The sequence below is a fragment of the Poeciliopsis prolifica genome, unplaced genomic scaffold, assembly GCF_027474105.1.
Source record: "Poeciliopsis prolifica strain line A6 unplaced genomic scaffold, Auburn_PproV2 SCAFFOLD170, whole genome shotgun sequence".
Lineage (NCBI taxonomy): Eukaryota > Metazoa > Chordata > Actinopteri > Cyprinodontiformes > Poeciliidae > Poeciliopsis > Poeciliopsis prolifica.
This window is the reverse complement of record NW_026562545.1, coordinates 259,549-280,975: the sequence shown is the minus strand read 5'-3', so window position 1 is coordinate 280,975 and position 21,427 is coordinate 259,549. Positions and strand designations below refer to the sequence as shown.

At 52.3% G+C, this 21,427-nt stretch overlaps 1 pseudogene; it reads left to right on the top strand.

Moving 5' to 3' along the window:
* The first annotated feature begins 1,305 nt into the window (after positions 1 to 1,305).
* LOC129356395 (CSC1-like protein 2) lies at positions 1,306 to 14,628 on the top strand (annotated as a pseudogene).
* Positions 14,629 to 21,427: the final 6,799 nt, after the last annotated feature.

The window sequence follows — 21,427 nt, the reverse complement described above, 5'->3', positions numbered from 1 at the left end:
AAGGAAACCGGCGACCCACCAGAACCGCACGCGGTGAGAAGTCCAGGCGGGATCCAAACGGCTCTTAGAACTTCGGGAGGATCAAACTCCCACATTCGCTTTCAGCTCAGAAAAAACACCAAAAGCAAACTGACCAATCAGATTCAGGCTTTCCACAACAGACTCGCTGCTTCGAGACGTTTTCACACAAAACATCATTTTCTCCACAATTTTATTAATAGAGAATAAAAAATTCCCAAAACGTTTCTTTACTTAAGGATCATCTGCAGTGTGCAGAGCCACCGGACTGGACCTGGATCTACAGAACCCAGAACATGGAGGAGCTGATGTTCTGTCCGCCGGGTCGGGAAAAGAAACAGACTGCAGCCAACAGAACCGGTTTTGTTGACCGGTTCTGATCCGTTCTACTGATCCGTTTCAGTCCAGTTGTTCAGCAGTTCTGGAGCAGAACAGAAGGTTCTAGGGGTTCTGGTTCTGTCTTCTTGAACTAAACCTGGATTAATGCAGTAATCAATGATTCAGGGGCGCAGCGGGTCGCTACCGCCGCCGCCGTGGGTTTGATTCCCGGCTTGATCTTCTGTCATTTCCTGTCACTATCGAATAAAAAAACTGAATCCAGACTGAAAGAAAATGAGATCAATAATTAAAATAAAAACATTTTCGTCTGAACTCTAGTTCTGCTTCAGCTTCACATTCTGGAAATGATTCATCAGCTTCAGCATCCAGTTATTAATCAATAATCAATATCTATTGATGTCCAGTTTTTCTCCTGTGGGACGATGAAATGAATTCATTTGCTTCTTCAAGGCGTTTCTGACGTGGAATAAAATCTGCAAACGGGATTGATTGATTGATTGATTGATTGATTGTTGGCTGCAGCTCTGACCTTCATCCTCTCTGGACGCCAAGAAAGAAACCGGGTCAACCGAGTTCCCAGAGTTCTGACCCGGTTCTGAGAAGAAATTTGGATCCGGAATGGAGGAATCCAGGGATTTCATCCATTTGGGTCCAGATTAGAACCAGAACCAGGGAGACGTTTGGATTTCAGAACCGTTCTCATGGTTCTGCAGACAGTCGGAAGTTCTGCCGGTCCTGTTCTGACCGGGCCAGCGGTGGTTCTGGAGCGGATGCTGCACCAGAACCACTTCCTGTTTCTGATCTGAGGCTCCTTATCGTTATCTGCAGGCTGCAGGCGGTCCACGCGGACCAATCAGGAGCCGGGCCTGGGAGGGGGCGGGGCCTGGACGATGAGTCATGCTGCTGGCGCCATGGTGACGGGGAGGGGGGCCGGGGGGAGAGCAGGGAGAACCCTGCTGGTTCTGGAAGCAGAACTTTTCTGGATCTTCATCAGTAATAAACAGAACCAAGCAGAACCAGACGTGGTTATCCTGGAGTGGCCGAACAGAACCGCTAGAACCTCGGCTCTCATGGTTCCTTCAGCTCAAATGGTCCAAACCGGTACCAGATGATGGTACCAGATGATGGTACCAGATGATGTCGGTTCTGGACCTTTGGCAGCCGAACACCTGGATCAGCTGCACGCTGCTGCTTACCATGGTGATGAGGACCAATCAGAGGAAAGTGCTGTGGCTCTGAATGCTAATGCTAGCCATAGCTAGCACATTAGCTGCTTTCAGCTGCTAGCTGGTTTCCATGACGATATCTGTGCAGTCCCACTTTTGATTTCAACACCTCTAAAAAATAAATAATTAGAGTTAGCATGCTAATATCACAGCTAGCATAGTTAGCATGCTAATATCACAGCTAGCATAGTGAGCTGTGGTTCTGCTGTGTTAAGCGCCTGCAGCCCAAACCTCCACCTTTAGCTCCTGACTCATATCTGTATGTTCTAACAGATTATTATTGGTGGAATATTTATGATTTATCAATCAAGTTTATTGATTAATCATATTTTCTGATTTTGTCAATGCAGACATCTTGTTTGACAAATGTTTCCATTGTTTAGACTTTAATTTCAGGTCAATTCACAGAGATCATGATCAAAATAAAAGAACATCCTTTAAAAATAATTTGTCATGTGTAGCAGAATAAAATTTAATTTGGTAAAAAAGTGATTTTATTTTTAAGCCATGTTGCCCGGCCCCAGTATGTCTCTATGTACAATATCTATGTTTCAATCTGTCTTTGACAGATTTCTGCTCTACTGTTTAGATATTGACAAATTATAGGAAATTACAATATATAGCTGTGGATGCTAGCATCAGCCTGCTATGTTAGCATGCTAGCGTTAGCCTGCTGTTTCTGGATCCCAGACCTGTGGCCTCTCTGTTCTTCAGGTTCCCAGTGAGGATGTGGCAGTGAGCATGCTCAGTGCGCTGATTGTCACCATGGAGTCAGTGGGTAGCAGCCCGGCCTGCAGCGAACAGAAAAACTGTACAGGCGACGATGAATCCAAAGACTACTGCTACTCAGCCCGGATCCGCAGCACGGTGCTGCAGGGGCTGCCGTTCGGAGGCGTGCCCACTGTGCTCGCCCTGGACTTCATGTGCTTCCTGGTGAGACTCGTCGCTACACCGAGCGGCGCGTTAGCAGAGCATTAGCAGAGATGCTATGCTCTGCTAATGCAGTTAGCATAACATCACCTGAGCTTTTAGCAGAACTGTTAGCACAGCATTAGCAGAAATGTTAGCAGAGCATTAGAAAAGCCATTAGCACAGCAACTAGTGTAGCATTAGCAGATCTGTTAGCACAGCCATTAGCAGATCATTAGCATGCTCTGCTAATGTGAGCTTCTGATTCTGAAATGCTGCTCAGATGGTTTCAGCAAGGAAAGCGTGTTTCTCTGGTTGGATCAGATAAATGTTATGCTAGGAAAGCTACATTTCTGTTTTGATTTCTGCTAATTACAAGCGAAGCAAACGGCTCCATGTTCTCAGCTGGTTGAGTTGCACAGAATGAAGGGAAAAATTACCCTCAGCTGAAAAGAGAAAAGGTTCAATCTGGAGAATCTACGCCTAGCTCCGTATTCAGCTCTACATGCTCTTCTTCATCATGCTCTTTTTCTTCAGGTGCTCCTCTTCGTCTTCTCCATCCTGAGGAAGGTTGCATGGGATTATGGCCGCCTAGCGCTGGTCACAGACGCAGACAGGTAAGCAGGAAGTGACTGGTTCCTGTGGTCTCAGCGGCGCCCCCTGGTGGCTGGGCTGCTGGCGTGTAAATGTCTCTGGAGAACGCTGGGTTGAGGATCAGGAACGTCTGGAGAAGCGGGAGGTTCTGCTTCAGTAACTTTTCCTCATCTTCCTCTTTTTCCTTCTTGAAGACTGAAGAAGCGTTTCAGCGACTTGGAGGAGCAGGAATAGTATGTTGCTGCCTGTCGGCTGTTTGGTTTGTCTGCTAACTCCTCCTCCTCTTTCTTCTTCTGCTGCTGCTTCCATTAACAGGATGCTGCGCTCTGATTGGTCCACTAGCACAGCTGGCCTCTTCTTGTCCTATCAGACGTTCTGCTCACTAATGAGTGACTTTTGGCCCTTCTAACCCTCCGTACTGTGTGTGTATGTGTGTGTGAGAGGTGAAGCTAACGCTACACTCCTCTCTCCGTCTTTAACTCAGCCGCAGACGAGACACAGATAACTATGAGCCGGTGAAAAGGTAACGGCTGCAGCTCAGTGTGTGGTGACCCCTTGGTGACCTCGTGGTGACCCCGTGGTAGTCAGTAGGTTAGACTTCAGTGCGCCTTGGGCCGAGTCAGAACAAGTAGATCATGACTGAAGTCAGAACCCACGTGCGCCAAGAAGTTCATGGTTCCTGCAGATCGGTCCCTGGAAGGACGGTCAGGAAACCCCGTACATCTGGTCACAGCAGGGAAGAGGGTGGGGCCTGTCTGGAGAGGCTTTATGAATTTCGTGATGTTTTTGGTGGATTTTTAAACCTTTAGCTCAACATAATCATGTTTTCATTCACCTGAAATCTGATCCACATCTTCATTGTTAAATCTGGGGTCGGCCTTTAGGGGGCGCAGTCTTAGTTCCTGTCCCTTTGGGGCTGTTTGTCCTGAGGTCTCAGACCTTCAAGTAGCTCTGTCTGTGTCTCCCTCCTCCTGTCAGTCTGAGGGAACCAGCTTTCAGCATAGAGGTCAAAGGTCAGGCAGCCACATGCTAACTGGCTGCTTCCTGTCTGTTTGCAGCGTTGCCTCAGCAATGCACTCGGAGACTCCGGATCGCTACGAACGCCTCACCTCGGTGTCCAGCTCTGTGGACTTCGACCAGAGAGACAACGTAAGGACGTCTTCATCACTCCTCCTCCTCCTCCTCACCATCATCAGTCTCATATGAACCTTCAGATGTTTAACGGCCTCTTTGTTGAGTTTCTTCAGGTTCTGAATAGTTTCTCTGCTGTCATGTTTGCATATAAAACTCAGCCTTCAGTACAGACTTGCCCTGTTAGCCTAGCTAAGCATAATGCTGTAAACAGAGGGAAACCGTTAGCCTAGCTTAGCATAATGCTGTAAACAGAGGGAACAGGGTTTCTGCGCGGTAGTAAAAGCTAGTATATAAATTTGGCCCTGGAGCTTCAAAAGCAAAATGATTTTAAAATCAATCCGATAAGAAGGCGATGCTGGAGTTTGGATTCCAAATGTAGAGAACATTGGTCCACATTTTTAGATGACGAGTTGCTTAGTCGCAACATGATGAAGGCTGGATTTAACATTTGCTAGAGATGAAAAATCGACAGAATTGAACCGATTTAAGACAGAGATCTCTATCAGAAGGAGCGAAGCAGCCAAGAATCTGATCAGGTTTATTGAAAAGGCTCTTTTGTCCCAACAGAACTAGTTTTATTTTGATTCAAGTGAAGAAAGTTTTGGTTGATCCTGTTAAGCAATCTGCTGCAAATCTGCACATCAGCAGCAAACAGTGAAAAGAGATTCAATTTCTTAAAAATATATCCAAGATGCAGAAGATACAAAATAAATAGAATAGGACCTAAAACCGAACCCTGAGGTTCTCATCATGGAGAGGCGCCGCCACAGAGGAACAAACAATCGTCTCTTACAAATACGATGAGAACCAACCTGCACAGAGCTGCAGAACAAGCCACATCATGCAGCAACGATGAAACCGCAGCGTCCCTGAATCAGACATTAGGAGATCAATAAACACTCAGCAAGGTCCTCTGTGTCCACATTTACATCAAAACAATCTTCTCTAAAACTTTTGGTAAAAACAGTAGTTTACAAATGGGTCTAAATTAGCAAGAAGGCTGTGGTGTAAGTTGGGCTTTTGGTAGACGGACCACTTTGGACCCGTCCGGTCCAAGCACATATTTACCGAGGCAGGACACACGGCCCGAGAGGATCCAGACGGATCCAGAGGAACCCAACGGATCCAGAGGACAGTCTGGCGGCCGCAGACGTCCAGCTGCAGTGGACAAATGGGACAGAGGAGCAGAGCCGGCTGACAGTTTTGAAAACTTCTCTTCAAAGATCAGCAGAAGCTGTAAAAGCTTTCAGAGGGTTGATGACGTTCCAGTATTTACACCGACAGCATCCTGACAATGAAGTCAGTCAATGATCCTGTTTTTCCTGCTGCTTTGATTCTTTCATGTTTGAGAAATCCTTTAATCTCCATGGCAACAGCTACCAAATGCCTGGGTGGACCTAGCCCCGCCTCCAGGCACAGCTCCTCCTCCACACAATGTGCTCGCACTCAAAGGGTTAATAGAGGAGCCATGTTGGATGACTTCCTGGAGGAGGAGCTTTTAAATCTAGCATTTAAAGAATCACTATTAATTAAGTGATATGAGATATATGTAGCATTACAAAGAGCTGAAGACAACATGGCCGCCGGGTTGTGCCATGAAGTGCGACGATGTGCCAGGAAACGCAGACGGCACCGCCGCCTCTTCTGCTTGCTTTTGTCTTTCCTGCGATGAAAATGTCCTGAAATGAAACGTTGTTCTTCTGTACAATGACATAAATGGTGCACCGCTGTTCTTCATGCTCCAGGGTTTGGTTCTGACCCGCTTGTTTTCTCCTGCAGGGCTTCTGTTCCTGGCTCACGGCCATCTTCAGAATAAAGTAAGTCTGGCTCTCAACAACCCGCCAGGTTCTCTTTGCTTTGGAAATGTCTGATCTGAGATCCGTCTCCTTCGTCGACGCTTCAGGGACGAGGAGATCCGTGAGAAGTGCGGCGAGGACGCCGTGCACTACCTGTCCTTCCAGCGACACATCATCGGCCTGCTGGTCGTCGTCGGCGTCCTCTCCGTGGGCATCGTCCTGCCGGTGAACTTCTCCGGTGACCTGCTGGGTAAGCGCTCCATCTGAGACTCAGAGGCCCAAAGCTGCAGACTCTGGACTGGCTGCGGTCTGCAGGACTCCCTTCACGATGCTCTCCGTTTTTTCTGGTTGGTTTTAGTCAGAATTATCAGTGCAGATGCTTTCCTCAGCCAGGGAGCTCCTGGACCTCCTTCCAAAGAAGGTAAAGGCTGCAGGGTGGCAGGTTTTCTGCGCCGCTCTAGACGTGATTTAGCTGGTGGTTCTAGCTGGAGCCGGACTCGGTCCCGTCCGGTCTGTAGATGCTGTACTGAGTGTTGTGACCCGAGTCTGGTTCTGGTGAATTCTCACTCCAGGAAACCCTGATGCTGTTTCGATTTAGACCTCCAGCTTTTCGTCTGGAGCCGTGTCAGATCTGTGGAATCGTGACTCATTTTGTCATGTCTGTCTGTTCCAGAGAACAACGCCTACAGCTTCGGACGCACCACAATCGCCAACCTGAAGTCAGAGTGAGTGACGATGAGTGCAGGGCGTTCAGTCTGCTTCCAGGAACACACACCATCTGTTTGCATGTTTTCATCAACACGTTAGGCCACATACCACAAATCAAGTATAAGATTTTGAATTGATTTTGCCTAGCTTACCATGAACACCTAAAACACAGGCTAGATGTTAGCCTTGCTTAAAATTGGAAGAAACTCTTTGCCTCGTTTTAGGAAAGTTTTAGGAAACTGCTAGCTCAGCATAAAGATTTGCCACAGAGGAACGATTCTTAAAGCAAAAGGGTACAGCTGTAGCGTAGCATGGCAGGCTGTAGCGTAGCATGGCAGGCTGTAGCGTAGCATGGCAGGCTGCAGCGTAGCATGGCAGGCTGCATCGTAGCATGGCAGGCTGCATCGTAGCATGGCAGGCTGCATCGTTAGCATGGCAGGCTGCATCGTAGCATGGCAGCTGCATCGTAGCATGGCAGGCTGCAGCGTAGCATGGCAGGCTGTAGCGTAGCATGGCAGGCTGCAGCGTAGCATGGCAGGCTGCAGCGTAGCATGGCAGGCTGCAGCGTAGCATGGCAGGCTGCAGCGGCGAACGCAGCGTCAGCCCAACGGAAACTGAACCAGCTCTCGTTTCCAGGACCAAGCTGCTGTGGCTCCCATACAACCTTTGCCTTCATGTACCTGCTGCTGACGGTCCTACAGCATGAGGAGACACACGTCTAAGATGCCACTACAGGAGGACGATCTGGTAGGAGAGGTGGCGCTGCGGCCCGCCATCTGATCCACTTGGTTCTGAGAACGCCTACTGGGTTTGAGCTGAAGTGGCCAGTAATCCCAGGGTTGTGTCTTGCAGGTGAAACGCACTTTATTCAAACGGCATCTCCAAGTATGATGAGAGTCAGATCAAGCAGCACTTTGAGTGAGTTTTACCGTAACGAGGAGCAGCCGGCCCACAGCAGCCGTCTAACCCTTCTCTCATGCTGCCTCCGCAGGCAGGCCTATGAAAACTGTGTGGTTCTGGAGGCTCGGATCTGCTACAACGTGGCCAAACTGATGGCGCTGAGTGCTGAGAGGTGAGTCTGGGTCGGTCCCCGGTCGGTCCCAGGTCGGTCCCGGGTCACCGGCCTGTTGTTGGAGCGTTCAGGACGTTTTATGTGATTGCAGGAAGAAGACGGAGCGCAGCAAGAAGTTCTTCACCGACCTGATGGCTAAGGAGCATGTTCCCACCATGATCAACCCCAAGCCCTGCGGACACCTGTGCTGCTGCGCCATCGCCGGCTGCGAGGAGGTGACCTCTGTCGGGCCAGTCCCTCGTTCGTTCATCAGCAGCTGCCGGGTTCAGAACCGAGCCTTCAACGTGTCTGGTTCCCCTACAGGAGGAGGCTGTGAGCTACTACACCAAGAGAGAGGCCAAGCTGAAGGAGGAGTACAGGAAGGAGAAGGAGAAAGTCCACACCAAGCCCCTGGGCATGGCCTTCGTCACCTTCCAGAACGAGGCCATGACCGCCATGTGAGCAGCTGATCCAAAAGCATAGCTCAGATTTTCCAACAGAAATATAGATACACACGATTTCATTCATTTTATCACTTTCCTGCCATTCATGCTTGTAACACCACCCTTTTTTCTCTGACTCTGCCCATTTTCTATGACCCCGCCCTCTTCCCCTTCTGACTCCGCCCTATTTTCCATCTGACTCCTCCCCTTCCCTCTGACTCCGCCCTCTTTCCCTTCTGACTCCGCCCCTTCCATCTGACTCCGCCCTCTTTCGCTCTTCTCCCTAACCCCCCTCTGACTCCTCCCCTTCTATGGCTCCGCCCTCTTTCCCTCTGACTCCGCCCCTTCTGCCACAGCATCCTGAAGGACTTCAACGCCTGTCAGGTTCAGGGTTGTCGTTGTCGCCAGGAGCCGTGTTCCTCTCAGTTCAGTGAAGTTCTCCATGTTCACAACTGGAGCGTAACGTACGCACCGGACCCGCAGAACGTCCGCTGGTAGGTACCCAGGCTCCGCCCCCAGACTCCATCCACATACTCTGCCCTTAAGCTCCGCCCACTGTAAAACAGGTGGAGCCTGTAAAACGGACCCGTGGCCGTGTTGCCTGCTGACGTGTTGCGGTTCCTTCCTGCAGGGAGCACCTGTCGCTGGGCGGGATCTCCTGGTGGATCCGCTGCTTCATCATCAACTGCATCCTCTTCATCCTGCTCTTCTTCCTCACCACGCCGGCCATCATCATCTCCACCATGGACAAGTTCAACGTCACCAAGCCTGTGGAGTATCTGAACGTAAGCAGAACCGCCCTTTGTTTGTCTTCCTCTGAGCAACTCTTTGGGCCAGCTCTGTTCTATTCTGGTTCTGGTTCTGACTCTGTGCTTTCTTCTGGACAGAACCCTATAATCACTCAGTTCTTCCCCACCCTGCTGCTCTGGGCCTTTTCTGCTCTGCTGCCCACCATCGTCTATTACTCTGCCTTCTTTGAAGCTCACTGGACCAGGTACTCCTGCTTCCTCTCAGCCTCTTCCTCTCATCTCTGGGATCAACCAGGGGTCGGGTTGCTGAGGCCCGTCCGGATCGGGCTGCGATATTCCGGTGATTGGAGCGGTGAATGAAACCAGAACCGTGGCGGGTATTGACCGGTTCCTCTGTCTGTTTCTGCAGGTCTGGAGAAAACAGGACCACCATGCACAAATGTTACACCTTCCTGATCTTCATGGTTCTGCTACTGCCGTCTCTTGGACTCAGCAGGTGGGACGCCTGCACCTGTCGCTGCGAGCGCCGCAGCGCCTGTCCGCTCTGCTGTCACTGAATCCTGTCTCTGCCTTTACAGTCTGGATGTTTTCTTTCGCTGGCTGTTCGATAAGAAGTTCCTGGACGACGCTAAAGTCAGATTTGAGTAAGTCACTTTGACTTTGTCTCCATTTGTAAACTGTTCACTACTCACCACAAACCGCAGGGAAGAGCAGATAAACCAAGACCATAGACAGTTTCAGCAGCGAGGTTCCTAGCAGGGGGCGTATGCAGTCTGAGTTAGAACCTGAGCTGCAACCAGAAGTGAATTAACATCTAGACACCAAGAACCAAGTTAAGATTGATGAAGAAGGTTTTTAGATGGCGATCAAGTCACTGCCCTGACTACCATGACTTGGGAACAGGTCAGATCCTGGTGCCTCGTCCACAGAGGCTAAATGAAATCAGAATAATTAGAGTGCATTCAGGTGAAAACCAAAACTTTATGAAGTACAAAAAAAATCAGAAACTTTTACGGGTCGGGACCAGATTTAGGATTTCTCCTGACTTAAACACCAAACTCAGAATGAGCCACCGAGACAAAGACTTGGAGATTAAACCGAGTCCAGAACCAGGACTCCAACTGTGAGCAACTGAGTTTCAGTCAAAGCCAAGGACAACGTGAAAGAAAGACAAAACCCAACAAAGTCCCATCAACCATTAGACTAGGGCTCAACAGAAGCACAAACAGAAAAGGAAGTGAGCTTTAAGGCATTCGGTCGGGTTCTGATCAGCCGATGAGAAAGGATTTTGTCTTCAGGTGCGTCTTCTTACCGGATAACGGAGCGTTTTTCGTCAACTACGTCATCGCCTCAGCCTTCATTGGGAACGCCATGGACCTGCTGAGGATCCCCGGCCTGCTCATGTACATGATCCGCCTGTGCCTGGCTCGCTCCGCCGCCGACCGCCGCAACGTGAAGAGGGTAGGAGGGCGGAGACGGTGCTGGACACCTGGTCCTAGAACTGTCCTTTCTGACTATAACTCTGTCTCTGCAGCACCAGGCCTACGAGTTCCAGTTCGGCGCTGCTTACGCCTGGATGATGAACGTCTTCACGGTGGTGATGGCCTACAGCATCACCTGCCCCATCATAGTCCCCTTTGGTCAGTATGCAGCACTTCCACAAGCAGGTACTTACCTGAGCAGGAAACTCAACTCTGCTGCTCCTCCAGGTCTCATGTACATGCTGCTGAAACACCTGGTGGACAGGTACAACATGTACTATGCCTACCTGCCCTCCAAGCTGGACAAGAAGATCCACTCAGCTGCAGTGACTCAGGTGGTGGCCGCGCCCATCCTCTGCCTCTTCTGGCTGCTCTTCTTCTCCACTGTCCGCACAAGTGAGCTGCTCTGCTTCTGGATCCCTGCAGCTCGGGGCCTTTGGGGTGGGTTCTGGTACCAGGACTGGTTCTGTGGTCTCATTCTAACTGTTCTCCATCCCGCCAGGCTTTGATACGCCCACCTCCATGTTCACACTGGTGGTTCTTGTTGTCACCATCGTGGTCTGTCTGTCCCACGTCTGCTTTGGACACTTCAAGTACCTGAGTGCCCACAACTACAAGGTGAGTTCTGGCTCCAGTGAGAGGCTGGCGCTGATTGGTCGGTTGGTCGTCACTGCCCAGCGGTTCTGTTTCAGATCGACACAAAGGAGAGTGACGTGGACGCCGTGAAGAATGGACGACCGGCTCGCTCTTCCTCCTCTCCGACCAACAAGTCTCAGGTGAGTCCTCCTGCCAGGTGCTGACCAGACCCGGGTACTCCAACGGGTCACAAACCATTTGGGTCCGGCTTTGACCCACTTTTGGTTCTGTGTGTCCAGCAGCAGGTGGCACCGCAGCAGCAGATGTACATCGCCCAGGTGCTGCAGGACCCGAACTCGGACGAGCCGGGCGGCGCCAGCAGCGAGGAGGACCGGGGCTCGTCACAGGACGAGGAAATGCTGAACGGAGGGAACAGCATCAACGAGGCGGATTTCCAGTCGGGGGAGGACAGTCTGATCGCCAACGAGGTCCACCAGTAGCTGGAGGCGGAGCTAGAGGAAGGGGCGGAACTAGCCACACCACAGCTACCAATAAAGCTAACTGGAGATTCACCGTTCGCACTCAAACGGTAGTGTGGCTGGGTTAGCCCCGTCCCCCCTCAGCCTGAAGACTCGACCCTGACCTTTGATGCCGGCGCCGGATCGCCACCATCCAGCCCTCCACAGAAAGTCACTGTACATACCCACAACGCCAAAACTGTCGTCCGTTATCCGGGTGAGGGTGGGGTCCAACTTGTGCCTGGGCTGGTTTCCGTTTGTTCGCACTTGTGTCTTGATCCCCATCGATTCCTGTTCCGTCGGAAGAATGAACGCGTCGGACCGCTAAACTCTCCAACCGTCCGATCCCGTAGCCGTAGAAGCTTCGCTAACGCAGAACGGCCCCACCTTCCTTCTGTTCCCAAAACTCCGATATCTGTTCTGCACATCCTTTTGGTTTGGTGTCGACCCGCCGAGCTTCTTGCTGCATGTCGTGACGTCGCCACCTAGGGGTGACGCCATTCATCACAGGAACAAACTCACCCGAATTTCTTTGTCAGCAGCTTGTCTGTCCAGATCCTCCCCTCCCAGATTCTCTCACCTGGACTATCTTAAGTTGTGAATAAGGGAACGGGATGTTGGTGTCGGTAGCGCAGTGCTTCGACTCCTTCAAGACTCTCGGACTCTTCCGGCGGCAGAGAGCTCGGATGTCCGGAGACACGGAAGAGCAGCGCTTTTCGTCCGGTCCGATGCCTGAAGCTGTTTGGACTCTCAAGGGAAACGTTTTGTTGTGTTTTTGTGAACTGCGTGTGCGTGTGTGTGCGTGTGTTCGATTGCTCTCCGCATTCATTTCGTAAAGTCTAGCACCTTCTCCAGGTAACAGAACCGGTTCCGGTTCCTCTGATCCCGGGTGGTTCAGATGATTAGTGATGTATCCTGAGGATTGAGACGATCCCAGTGATGCTGGACTGCGTTGTTCCCTGTCAGACAGGTGAGCTCATTAAGCTGACGCAGGTATTCCAACAGCTGCAGTCTCCAACCTGACCTCTAGATGGCAGCAGTTGTTCCCAACCAAACTTCTTTTTCAACTATCCAAATGGGTCAGAATTTGTATGTTACAGCGAGGCTCTGGGCCGCCCCCTACTGGCTGGTATCCCTGGGACTTTTTTTTTTTCCCCCCCAAGACATTTTTTATTGAATTTTTGAGCAAGTTTTCCTTACAGTTTTTACATGACTCTAATTTCCCACATCTTCAGAGAAAAAAAGAAAAGACAACCAGAAAAAAAAGAAAAAGACACACAGAACACAGCTTCTCATAAAACGGGATGTTCAGACAATTTAGATATGTGTACACTTCTATACATCATAGCACATCGCAGGTTCCTACAAGTCAGAATTCAAATGGGCCCTCTGACAGGTCTAAGTCCTTAATGAAAGTAATGAAAGGCTCTCATATTCTCTCAAAAAGATATTGTTTGGATTTCTTAATATGTTATTCTTTCTAGCGGGAAATTGGATGCCATCTCTCAACCATTGCGTGGCTCTTGGTCTGTTGACATTTTTCCAAGCCAAAGCTATACATTGTTTTGCTGCCAGTGAGCTTATATCTATAAAAGTACATTCTGTTTTACTAAAATGATGGTTCTCAGGGTATAGAGCCAGCAAGAACAATTTAGGATCCAGTAAAATCGGCCTTAAGATAATGTTTTCAATTATAACTTTCACCTCTGTCCAAAACAAAGTAATTTGTCTGCATTCCCACATACAGTGTATTAACGTCCCTTTAGAGTTGCACTTTATGCACAGATCTGGCATGTTGTTATTGTATTTATTTAAATGTACGGGCGTAACATAGATACGCATTAGCCATTTAAATTGTAGAATTCTAGATCGACTGTTAATGGACATTGTGTGGGTTTTTATACATTTCCAGTCCTGTTCACTGACATTTGATAATAGGTCCAAATTCCAGTTTATGAGCCTTTTATTTGAGTTCTCTGTTGAGTAAGAGCAACACTTTATAAAGGTCTGAAATTATACCCTTTCTTAAATTATCCCGGGTTATTAATTATTCGAGCGTTGTAAGGGGAGGCCTGTTTAGATTACTGTTATTTGCTTTCACAAAGCTTCTTATCTGAAGAAACTTAAAATAATGCTTTTTGTTTAGGCTCAGTTTGGTTTTGTAGCTCCCCAAATGACGAAAATATATCCGAATTTGATAGGTACAGCGTCACCAATACGCTTTAAGCCTTGCAATGCCCAAAGCTGAAAGGTTCCATCTGCCCTACCTGGGCAATAGCCGATTGCCCCATATTGGGCTAAATTGGGATATTCCGTCTGGCTTCTCAAGGTATTTTTTAACCTCCTGCCAAATTTTAATCAAATGTTAATCATGTTTTTCAGAATGGGGTTCGTAGTGTGTTTCTGTAGTTTATTTGATGTATCGGAATATATGAACAATGGAAGAGCTAAACTTAAATTATGGGATTCCATTTCTACCCAATGAGGTTTTCCTTTATCTGCAAAATAGAACATAATAGTCCTTAATTGTGAGGCCCAATAATAACATTTAAAGTTGTGCACTTTAACCCCCTCTGTCAAATGGTAAATAAAACAACAAAAGACGTATCCTGGACCTTCCTAACCCTGGGACTTTTCTCCTAAAAACTCCTGTTTGATCCACTTCAGCTGATTCTCAGGATCCTGAGAATCAGCTGCATTATCACCTTCATGTTATTCCACATCAAAATCATCCCTGGAGTCTTATTGGAGGAGCGACATGATGACGAAGACAGCGTGTCAGAAAGAGCAGGAGCTTGTTAAAGAGACAGAGGCCCAATTTAAACCTCAACTGCAAAGTCAAATTTCTTTAGTCATTTCAGACGCATCAAACATTTTCATAACTCAAGGCGACAGAGTCCCTGACTGGCTGTAGAACATGTATGTTCTGTAGAACATGTGTGTTCTACAGAACATACATGTTCTACAGCGGTATCTGCCCCTTTAAACCAGGGATGTCAAAGTCCAGTCCTGAAGGACCGGAGTCCTGCACCGTGTAGAGGAGGTCATTAGGTCATCAGACTCTGTGTCCAGGTCCTGATCCTGGTCCAGGTTCTGGTCCAGGTCCAGGTCCTGGTCCAGGTCCAGGTCTGGTCCTGGTCCAGGTCCAGGTTCTGGTCCTGGTCCAGGTCCTGGTCCAGGTCCAGGTCCTGGTCCAGTCCAGGTCCTGGTCCTGGTCCAGGTCCTGGTCCAGGTCCAGGTCCTGGTCCAGGTCCAGGTCCTCTGGTCCTGGTCCAGGTTCTGGTCCTGGTCCAGGTCCTGGTCCTGGTCCAGGTCCAGGTCCTGGTCCAGGTTCTGGTCCTGGTCCTGGTCAGGTCCAGGTCCTGGTCCAGGTCCAGGTCCTGGTCCTGGTCCAGGTTCTGGTCCTGGTCCAGGTCCTGGTCCTGGTCCAGGTCCAGGTCCTGGTCCAGCATCATCTGGATCTGAACAGAACCACAGCTTCACTACTGGTTCTGCTAACCTGGTTGGTGCCGACCCGGTCCGAACCAAACCCGGTCCAGTTGGTTGTGGCTTCATCCCAGTTTTCATTGCGGACCAGAACCGGTCCATTCAGACAATGATGCCCATGCAACAGGGAAGAAGATTCAGGTGTTTGTTTTTCCTGAGTTCATGTTTACATCTGTTTGTTTTAGAGTGTGTGTGTGTGTGTGTGTGTGTGTGTGTGTGTGTGTCAGACACTGAGCTGGACTATGAAAGCTGCAGCGCCCCCTCCTGGCGGCGGCTGCACGCTGGAGAACCTGCCCCCTCTGTGTCTGTCGCTGCGTCTCCTCGGCCTCGATTGTAACACAGGAAGCAGAACCTGCAGAGGATCCGGGTCAGAACCTCCAGAACCCTTCGGACTCTTCTGGGTCTCGCCGGATGCAGATGATCCGGCCTGCTGGGTTCTGGTTCTGAGCTGGACCGCAGGTGGACCGCTGTGTGATATTTTTGTATCTTGCTGATTGAAGTGTTTGATACCGGACTGTGTTACAGAAGGAGAAGCTGGAAGGTTTTTAAATGCCACTTTCTGCTTTTCTTAGTTTTTTAAGCATTGCTGCAGGAAGATGATGATGATGATGATGAGTGTAAATAGCAGTGGACTGCACGCCTGAGGCGAACATGCCGCTTCATGTCAGGCTTTTATTTATTGCTGTGAATATTTATTTTTACGTTGCTCTCCGGATGTTCAGTGAATCTTTTGTCCTGTTTATGTTCCAAGATCAATAAAGCAGCTGATCCAAACCGCTCCGCCCCTCTGGACACGCCCCTCGGTCTGGTCTGGTTCTGGTCTCGGTACCAGTGACGTTCACAGCTGGTGACGCTCTGACGTAATCATAATCATATTTACAAATACAGACAACCTGCGAGGACGTCGCGCATGCAGACAAGAACATGATTCTCATCTTTGTGCATCAGCTCAACTTGACATATTAATACATTTATAGTAATATATTCATATTGAGCTTCCTCCACAGCAAAAGGCAAAACTGTTAGTCAAAATCACGTGTTTGTCGAGCAGCCTCGTTGACATAACAACTGACAACAAAAATCTGAAATATTTCCTACACAAAACGCAAACTGGATGTTGTACTGCCAGTTGCAGTAGTTTGATTTTAGGCTGAATGTTTATTTTTTTATTATAAATCAGAGTGTGGTAAGAGGAGAAAATTAAAAAAATATAGATCCCTGGCTAGCTCCAGAGCTAGCTCTATCGCTCGCTCCAGAGCTAGCTCTATCGCTCGCTCCAGGGCTAGCTCTATCGCTCGCTCCAGGGCTAGCTCCAGTGCTTGCTCCAGGGCTAGCTTCAGAGCTAGTTCTATCGCTCGCTCCAGGGCTAGCTCTATCGCTCGCTCCAGGGCTAGCTCCAGGGCTTGCTCCAGGGCTAGCTCCAGAGCTAGCTCTATCGCTCGCTTCAGGGCTAGCTCTATCGCTCGCTCCAGGCTAGCTCCAGGGCTTGCTCCAGGGCTAGCTCCAGAGCTAGTTCTATCGCTCGCTCCAGGGCTAGCTCCATCGCTCACTCCAGGGCTAGCTCTATCGCTCGCTCCAGGGCTAGCTCCAGGGCTAGCTCCAGGGCTTGCTCCAGGGCTAGCTCCAGGGCTAGCTCTATCGCTCGCTCCAGGGCTAGCTCTATCGCTCGCTCCAGGGCTAGCTCCAGGGCTTGCTCCAGGGCTAGCTCCAGAGCTAGCTCTATCGCTCGCTTCAGGGCTAGCTCTATCGCTCGCTCCAGGGCTAGCTCCAGGGCTTGCTCCAGGGCTAGCTCCAGAGCTAGTTCTATCGCTCGCTCCAGGGCTAGCTCCATCGCTCACTCCAGGGCTAGCTCTATCGCTCGCTCCAGGGCTAGCTCCAGGGCTAGCTCCAGGGCTAGCTCCAAGGTTTGCTCCAGGGCTAGCTCCAGGGCTAGCTCTATCGCTCGCTCCAGGGCTAGCTCTATCGCTCGCTCCAGGACTAGCTCCAGGGCTTGCTCCAGGGCTTGCTCCAGGGCTAGATCCAGGGCTAGCTCTATCGCTCGCTCCAGGGCTAGCTCCGAGCTAGCTCCATCGCTCACTCCAGGGCTAGCTCCAGAGCTCACTCCAGGCTAGCTCCAGGGCTAGCTCTATCGCTCGCTCCAGGGCTAGCTCCAGGGCTTGCTCCAGGGCTAGCTCCAGGGCTAGCTCTATCGCTCGCTCCAGGGCTAGCTCTATCGCTCGCTCCAGGGCTAGCTCTATCGCTCGCTCCAGGACTAGCTCCAGGGCTTGCTCCAGGGCTAGCTCCAGGGCTTGCTCCAGGGCTAGATCCAGGGCTAGCTCTATCGCTCGCTCCAGGCTAGCTCTATCGCTCGCTCCAGGGCTAGCTCCAGAGCTAGCTCCATCGCTCACTCCAGGGCTAGCTCCAGAGCTAGCTCCATCGCTCACTCCAGGGCTAGCTCTATCGCTCGCTCTAGGGCTAGCTCCATCGCTCACTCCAGGGCTAGCTCTATCGCTCGCTCCAGGGCTAGCTCCAGGGCTAGCTCCAAGATTTGCTCCAGGGCTAGCTCCAGGTCTAGCTCTATCGCTCGCTCAGGGCTAGCTCCAGGGCTAGCTCTATCGCTCGCTCCAGGGCTAGCTCTATCGCTCGCTCCAGGACTAGCTCTATCGCTCGCTCCAGAGCTAGCTCTATCGCTCGCTCCAGGGCTAGCTCTATCGCTCGCTCCAGGGCTAGCTCCAGGGCTCGCTCCAGGGCTAGCTCCAGGGCTTGCTCCAGGGCTAGCTCCAGAGCTAGCTCTATCGCTCGCTTCAGGGCTAGCTCTATCGCTCGCTCCAGGGCTAGCTCCAGGGCTTGCTCCAGGGCTTGCTCCAGGGCTAGCTCCAGAGCTAGTTCTATCGCTCGCTCCAGGGCTAGCTCCATCGCTCACTCCAGGGCTAGCTCTATCGCTCGCTCCAGGGCTAGCTCCAGGGCTAGCTCCAGGGCTAGCTCCAGGGCTTGCTCCAGGGCTAGCTCCAGGGCTAGCTCTATCGCTCGCTCCAGGGCTAGCTCTATCGCTCGCTCCAGGGCTAGCTCCAGGGCTTGCTCCAGGGCTAGCTCCAGAGCTAGCTCTATCGCTCGCTTCAGGGCTAGCTCTATCGCTCGCTCCAGGGCTAGCTCCAGGGCTTGCTCCAGGGCTAGCTCCAAGGTTTGCTCCAGGGCTAGCTCCAGGGCTAGCTCTATCGCTCTCTCCAGGGCTAGCTCCAGGGCTAGCTCTATCGCTCGCTCCAGGGCTAGCTCTATCGCTCGCTCCAGGACTAGCTCCAGGGCTTGCTCCAGGGCTTGCTCCAGGGCTAGATCCAGGCTAGCTCTATCGCTCGCTCCAGGGCTAGCTCCAGAGCTAGCTCCATCGCTCACTCCAGGGCTAGCTCCAGAGCTAGCTCCATCGCTCACTCAAGGGCTAGCTCCAGGGCTAGCTCTATCGCTCGCTCCAGGGCTAGCTCCAGGGCTTGCTCCAGGCTAGCTCCAGGGCTAGCTCTATCGCTCGCTCCAGGGCTAGCTCTATCGCTCGCTCCAGGGCTAGCTCTATCGCTCGCTCCAGGGCTAGCTCTATCGCTCGCTCCAGGACTAGCTCCAGGGCTTGCTCCAGGGCTAGCTCCAGGGCTTGCTCCAGGGCTAGATCCAGGGCTAGCTCTATCGCTCGCTCCAGACTAGCTCCAGGCTTGCTCCAGGGCTAGCTCCAGGGCTTGCTCCAGGGCTAGATCCAGGGCTAGCTCTATCGCTCGCTCTAGGGCTAGCTCCAGAGCTAGCTCCATCGCTCATCCAGGGCTAGCTCCAGAGCTAGCTCCATCGCTCACTCCAGGGCTAGCTCTATCGCTCGCTCTAGGGCTAGCTCCATCGCTCACTCCAGGGCTAGCTCTATCGCTCGCTCCAGGGCTAGCTCCAGGCTAGCTCCAGGGCTAGCTCCAAGGTTTGCTCCAGGGCTAGCTCCAGGGCTAGCTCTATCGCTCGCTCCAGGGCTAGCTCCAGGGCTAGCTCTATCGCTCGCTCCAGGGCTAGCTCTATCGCTCGCTCCAGGACTAGCTCTATCGCTCGCTCCAGGGCTAGCTCTATCGCTCGCTCCAGGACTAGCTCTATCGCTCGCTCCAGGGCTAGCTCTATCGCTCGCTCCAGGACTAGCTCCAGGGCTTGCTCCAGGCTTGCTCCAGGGCTAGATCCAGGGCTAGCTCTATCGCTCGCTCCAGGGCTAGCTCCAGAGCTAGCTCCATCGCTCACTCCAGGGCTAGCTCCAGAGCTAGCTCCATCGCTCACTCCAGGCTAGCTCCAGGGCTAGCTCTATCGCTCGCTCCAGGGCTAGCTCCAGGGCTTGCTCCAGGGCTAGCTCCAGGGCTAGCTCTATCGCTCGCTCCAGGGCTAGCTCTATCGCTCGCTCCAGGGCTAGCTCTATTGCTCGCTCCAGGACTAGCTCCAGGGCTTGCTCCAGGGCTAGATCCAGGGCTAGCTCTATCGCTCGCTCCAGGGCTAGCTCCAGAGCTAGCTCCATCGCTCACTCCAGGGCTAGCTCCAGAGCTAGCTCCATCGCTCAATCCAGGGCTAGCTCTATCGCTCGCTCTAGGGCTAGCTCCAGGGCTAGCTCCAGGGCTTGCTCCAGGGCTAGCTCCAGGGCTTGCTCCAGGGCTAGCTCCAGGGCTTGCTCCAGGGCTAGCTCCAGGGCTTGCTCCAGGGCTAGCTCTATCGCTCGCTCCAGGGCTAGCTCTATCGCTCGCTCCAGGGCTAGCTCCAGGGCTTGCTCCAGGGCTAGCTCCAGAGCTAGCTCTATCGCTCGCTTCAGGGCTAGCTCTATCGCTCGCTCCAGGGCTAGCTCCAGGGCTTGCTCCAGGGCTAGCTCCAGAGCTAGTTCTATCGCTCGCTCCAGGGCTAGCTCCATCGCTCACTCCAGGGCTAGCTCTATCGCTCGCTCCAGGGCTAGCTCCAGGGCTAGCTCCAGGGCTAGCTCCAAGGTTTGCTCCAGGCTAGCTCCAGGCTAGCTCTATCGCTCGCTCCAGGGCTAGCTCTATCGCTCGCTCCAGGACTAGCTCCAGGGCTTGCTCCAGGGCTTGCTCCAGGGCTAGATCCAGGGCTAGCTCTATCGCCGCTCCAGGGCTAGCTCCAGAGCTAGCTCCATCGCTCACTCCAGGGCTAGCTCCAGAGCTCACTCCAGGGCTAGCTCCAGGGCTAGCTCTATCGCTCGCTCCAGGGCTAGCTCCAGGGCTTGCTCCAGGGCTAGCTCCAGGGCTAGCTCTATCGCTCGCTCCAGGGCTAGCTCTATCGCTCGCTCCAGGGCTAGCTCTATCGCTCGCTCCAGGACTAGCTCCAGGGCTTGCTCCAGGGCTAGCTCCAGGGCTTGCTCCAGGGCTAGATCCAGGGGCTAGCTCTATCGCTCGCTCCAGGGCTAGCTCCAGAGCTAGCTCCATCGCTCACTCCAGGCTAGCTCCAGAGCTAGCTCCATCGCTCACTCCAGGGCTAGCTCTATCGCTCGCTCTAGGGCTAGCTCCATCGCTCACTCCAGGGCTAGCTCTATCGCTCGCTCCAGGGCTAGCTCCAGGGCTAGCTCCAGGGCTAGCTCCAAGATTTGCTCCAGGGCTAGCTCCAGGGCTAGCTCTATCGCTCGCTCCAGGGCTAGCTCCAGGGCTAGCTCTATCGCTCGCTCCAGGGCTAGCTCTATCGCTCGCTCCAGGACTAGCTCTATCGCTCGCTCCAGAGCTAGCTCTATCGCTCGCTCCAGGGCTAGCTCTATCGCTCGCTCCAGGGCTAGCTCCAGGGCTTGCTCCAGGGCTAGCTCCAGAGCTAGTTCTATCGCTCGCTCCAGGGCTAGCTCTATCGCTCGCTCCAGGGCTAGCTCCAGGGCTTGCTCCAGGGCTAGCTCCAGAGCTAGCTCTATCGCTCGCTTCAGGGCTAGCTCTATCGCTCGCTCCAGGGCTAGCTCCAGGGCTAGTTCTATCGCTCGCTCCAGGGCTAGCTCCATCGCTCACTCCAGGGCTAGCTCTATCGCTCGCTCCAGGGCTAGCTCCAGGGCTAGCTCCAGGGCTAGCTCCAGGGCTTGCTCCAGGGCTAGCTCCAGGGCTAGCTCTATCGCTCGCCTCAGGGCTAGCTCTATCGCTCGCTCCAGGGCTAGCTCCAGGCTTGCTCAGGGCTAGCTCCAGAGCTAGCTCTATCGCTCTCAGGGCTAGCTCTATCGCTCGCTCCAGGGCTAGCTCCAGGGCTTGCTCCAGGGCTAGCTCCAGAGCTAGTTCTATCGCTCGCTCCAGGGCTAGCTCCATCGCTCACTCCAGGGCTAGCTCTATCGCTCGCTCCAGGGCTAGCTCCAGGGCTAGCTCCAAGGTTTGCTCCAGGGCTAGCTCCAGGGCTAGCTCTATCGCTCTCTCAGGCTAGCTCCAGGGCTAGCTCTATCGCTCGCGTCCAGGGCTA